The sequence below is a fragment of the Piliocolobus tephrosceles genome, chromosome 12 (genome assembly GCF_002776525.5).
Source record: "Piliocolobus tephrosceles isolate RC106 chromosome 12, ASM277652v3, whole genome shotgun sequence".
Lineage (NCBI taxonomy): Eukaryota > Metazoa > Chordata > Mammalia > Primates > Cercopithecidae > Piliocolobus > Piliocolobus tephrosceles.
Window position 1 is genome coordinate 107,802,952 of NC_045445.1, and position 5,282 is coordinate 107,808,233.

Sequence of the window (5,282 nt, forward strand, 5' to 3'; positions counted from 1 at the left end):
GATTTCTCATGAATGGTTTAGCACAATCCCCTTTGGTGCCGTTCTCGTGGTAGTGAGGGAGTTCTCATGAGATCTGATTGTTTAAAAGTGTGAGCATCTCCCCTATCCACTTTCTCCTGCTCTGGCTCTGTGAGACGTCTCACTCCCCCTTTGCCTTCCACCATGATTGGAAGTTTTCTAAGGCCTCCCCAGAAGCAGAAGCCACTATGCTTCCTGTACAGCCTGCAGAACCATGAGACAATTACACCTCTTTTCTTTGTAAATTACCCAGTCTCAGGAATTTCTTTATAGCAATGTGAGAATAGCCTAATACACCCCCCTTTGCTTTGGCATTCCATTGCAGCCCCTCGAAGACCCAAACTCTTCCATCAGCTGTCAATTTTGCACTAAGCACAGTTGGCCACTATTCCTCTCAGTGATACCTGCCTTCAACATGGGAAGCCTTTATCAAAGTTAGTGGACCTCTCAGGATGGAACTTAAGGCATTAACATCACTTATTTATCTGTTCATGCCTTCATTCAAACAGCCATTCTGTCAACATTTATTGAACATCTATGTAACAGATCCCATGCAAGGTGCTGGGAATTGAAATACAGGGAAGACATGATCACCTATCTCAAGATGTTTCCTTAAGAGACAGAAGGACCAGGGAACATAAGTCCCATGATGGCAAGGATTCTATCTGGCTTACTCACTGCTGCCTAGAAAAGAATCTAGAGCATCACTGGTCCTCAATAAGTATGGAACGAAGGAAGGAAGGAAGGAAGGAAGGAAGGAAGGAAGGAAGGAAGGGAGGGAGGGAGGGAGGAAGGAAGAAAGGGAAGGAGGGAGGGAGAGAGGAAGGAAGGAAGGAAGGAAGGAAGGAAGGAAGGAAGGAAGGAAGGAAGGAGGGAAGAAATTGAAGGGGAACCTGCTTGAGGGAGTGTCCTTTTCTTTCTCCCCAGATGTCAGTCAAGTCCAGAATATCCTCACTGTTTATGTGAATAATGTGTCCACTTGGGAGTGATGTTCAGGTCAACTATGAGCACCCAAAGTACTAAGCCCTGTTCAAGAAATGCCCCATTCCATCACATTACCCGACTTCAAACTACACTACAAGGCTACAGTAACCAAAACAGTATGGTACTGGTACACAAACAGACACATAAGCCAATGAAACAGAATAGAGAACCCAGAAATAAAGCCACACACCTAAATAAATCCACACACCACACTTTCTTTGACAAAGTCAACAAAAATAAGCAATGGAGAAAGGAATTCCTATTCAATAAATGGTGCCAGGATTACTGGCTAGCTATATGCAGAAGATTGAAACTGAATCCCTACCTATCACCGTATACAAAAATTAACTCAAGATGGATTAAAGACTTAAATGTAAAACCTTAAGCTATAAAAATCCTACAAGAAAATCTAGGCAATACCCTTTTGGACACCAGCCTTGGTAAAGAATGTATAACCAAGTCCTCAAAAGCAATTGCAACAAAAGCAAAAATTGACAAGTGAGACCTAATTAAACTACGAAGCTTCTGCACAGCAAAATAAACTATCAACAGAGTAAACAGACAAGCTACAAAATGGGAGAAAATATTTGCAAACTATGCATCCAACATGTCTAATATCCAGAATTTATAAGGAACTTAAACAATTCAACAAGCAAAAACAAAACCCCATTTTTAAAAAATGGGCAAAGAACATAAGCAGATACTTCTCAAAAGAAGACATACAAGTAGCCAACAACCATATGAAAAAATGCTCCACATCACTAAGCATCAGAGAAATGCAAATCAAAGCCACAATTAGTACCATCTCACACCAGTCAGAATGGCTACTATAAAAAGTCAAAAAGTCAAAAAATAACAGATATTGGTGAGGCTGTGGAGAAAAGGGAATGTTTATACACTGTTGGTGGAAATGTAAATTAGTTCGACCACTGTGGAAAGCAGTTTGGAGATTTCTCAAAGACCTAAAAATAGAATTACCATTCAACCCAGAAATCCTGTTACTGGGTATATATTCAAAGGAAAATAAATCATTCTACCAAAAAGACACATACACTTGTATATTCATCACAGCACTATCTATAATAGTAAAGACATGGAATCAACCTAGGTTCCCATCAACAGTGGACTAGATAAAGAAAATGTGGTACATATACACCACAGAATATTATGCAGCCATAGAAAAGAATGAAATCACGTCCTTTGCAGCAACCTGGAAGCATCTGGAGTCCATTATCCTAAGTGAATTAATGCAGAAAGAGAAAACTAAATACTACATGTTCTCGTTTATAAGTGGAAGCTAAGCATTGGGTACACATGGACATAAAGAAGAGAACGATAGACATCAGGGCCTAATAGAGGCAGAAGGGAGGGAGAAAGAAAAGGACTGAAAAACTACCCATTGGGTACTATGCTCACCGCCCTGAGTGATAGGATCAATCGTGCCCCAAACCTCAGCATCCTGCAATGTACTCATGTAACAAACCTGCACGTGTACCCCTTGAATCTAAAACAAGAGTTAATTTTTTTTTTTTTTTTTTGAGATGGAGTCTCGCTCTGTTGCCCAGGTTGGAATGTGGTGGCACAATCTCGGCTCACTACAGCCTCTGCCTCCCAGGTCCAAGCAATTCTCCCACCTCAGCCTCACAAGTAGCTGGGATTACAAGCACCCGCCACCACGCCTGGCTAATGTTTGCATTTTTAGTAGAGCTGGGGTTTCACCATGTTGGCCAGACTGGTCTCGAACTGCTGACCTCAGGCAATCCACCCACCTCTGCCTCCCAAAGGCTGAGATTACAGGCGTGAGCCACCATGCCAGCCCCAAAATTTTTTTAAAAAAAGAAATGCCCTTTCCAAACTCTTGCGGCAACTTCTAGTCTCCTCCAACCAGGGTGCTGGGTTCCCAGAAGGTGCCTAGGAAGTATTTGTGGCCCCCAAGGAGGCAGTGGAGGTAAAACAAATGCCATGCCTGAAATGAGAAGCAAAAACACTGAAAGGCTGGGCGTGGTGGCTCACACCTGTAATCCCAGAACTTTGAGAGGCTAAGGTGGGTGGATCACTTCAGGCCTGGAGTTCGAGACCAGCCTGGCCAACATAGCCAAAACCCATCTCTACTAAAAATACAAACATTTCCAGGGTGTGGTGGCGGGCGCCTGTAGTCCCAGCTACTCAGGTGGCAGAGGCAAGGAGAATTGCTTGAACCCAGGAGGTGGAGGTTGCAGTAAACTGAGATGGTGCCACTGCACTCCAGCCTGGGCGACAGAGCCAGTCTGTCACCTGTCTCGCAAAAAACAAACTGAAGAAGAAGGGAAAGAGGGAGAGAGAGAGGAGCAGCTCATGGGTAAGCTGCAGCTAGGGAGACAAAATGGTCTCTTGTCTGGTACTGTCTCAACTTTAGCATCGAAAAGTCTCTAGTCCAAGGAAACCCATCAGTCCTGGGCAAACTTGGCCTTTTGGTTACCTTAGCTTAGCTAAAGGGAAAGGAAGAGGGTGGGGTCTGGGAGAGGGTGAGGTCTGCATTTATCAAAAGTAGAAAGAGGACTGGAGAGACCAGAGCAAAAGAATAAATGTGCAAAGTGCAGTTCAATAATTTGTTTGTATGCCCGAGGTCTGGGACTGGATCTGGATTTTATCTTCAGGTCATCCACCAGGTCTTAAGGGTTTAGATTTTGGAATTGATAAACAAGGTTTAAATCTTTTGAGCCTCTATTTTCTCACCTGTAAAATGAGCCAATTAATAGTATTTTGCTCATGGAGTTATTAAAAGGGTTAAACTAGATAATAAATGTAAAGTACTCAGCACCATGCATATAGTAAGTAAATAGCAGGTATTAGTGCTATTACCTGGCTTCTAGTGGTTGCCCAGTAAATATTTAACCCTTAATGGCCCCTCTCTATCCCTAATGAAAGGGGTCAGGTAGAAGGCTTGGGGAGGGGGTGTGATTTTTGTCCCAGATTCGCAGCCCCCTCTTGACTCCTGCTAGGAGAGGGCAAAGTACTGAGGACTTGCCATTGACCTTTGTTGATGCAGTTAAGGGCTTCTGGGGAAGCAGGAATTAATCCAAGAGGGAGCCGGGTCTATCCATGGGCAAACGAATCTGACCAGGACCTTCATTAGCACCCTGAATGCCACCCAGCCATCGTCTTATATATCCCCAGTCCATTCCCCCTTCCCCTCTCCTAGGTGACAACCTCCTCCATGCGCTGCCACTTACAAGAGCTCCTCCTCCCTTGCAACCAATGGCTTTGTTTCCTGGCTTGCCCAGTAAACTAAAGCCATCGAAAAAGGACTTTGGCAGCCTCTGCCACCACATCTACCCACCAATATGCTTTCCCACTTGCCACTTGGGATGAACGGTCCCCTGCTCTTAGCTCAAGCCAACACCAACCCCTCTCATCCAGGCAAGGAGAGCTCCCGCAATTCTCTCCTTTCCTGCGCTGTTAAATATTCCCTCTTCACTACATCATTCTCAGTAGCATAAGAACGTTTCAGATTTCTCCTTTTTTTTTTTTTTGAGATGGAGTCTCGCTCTGTCGCCCAGGCTGGAGTGCAGTGGCGTGATCTCTGCTCACTGCAAGCTCCGCTGCCTCCTGGGTTCACGCCATTCTCCTGCCCCAGCCTCCCTAGAAGCTGGGACTACAGGCGCCCGCCACCACGCCCGGCTGATTTTTTGTATTTTCAGTAGAGACGGGGTTTCACAGTGTTCGCCAGGGTGGTCTCGATCTCCTGACCTCGTGATCCGCCCGCCTCGGTCTCCCAAAGTGCTGGGATTACAGGCGTGAGCCACTGCGCCCGGCCGATTTCCCTTCTTAACCATAGCCACAGTACTATCATCCGACCAAAAACAAACAAACAAACAAACTCTTTGTTACCATCAAGTCTGCAGTCTAGGTTCAGATCCCCAGCTGCCATGTGCCTGTGGCTTGATCCCCCACACACACGACAGCTGGCCGTTGGGCTACGTCTCTGCGTCAGGCCATGCTCTGTGCATGACTGCCCTGTGTTTACATCTCCTTGATGTCCCTCCCTCCTGTTTTTCCCTTGCAGTATATGAGTCATTTCCTCCTAGTCCCTCCACATGGATTTTCCTGGCTGCGTTCCTCTGCTCTGGGGATTTCCTATAAACCACCAATTGATTTGATCTCTAGTCGCCTGATCACGTTCAGCACAATTTTTTCAACACGACGCTTAATCGGGGGTTTCGTGTCTTTCCACAGCAGGGTGCACAGGGCCTGTTGTTCTTTGTGACATTAGCGAACATTGATTCTCAACGTCTGGATCC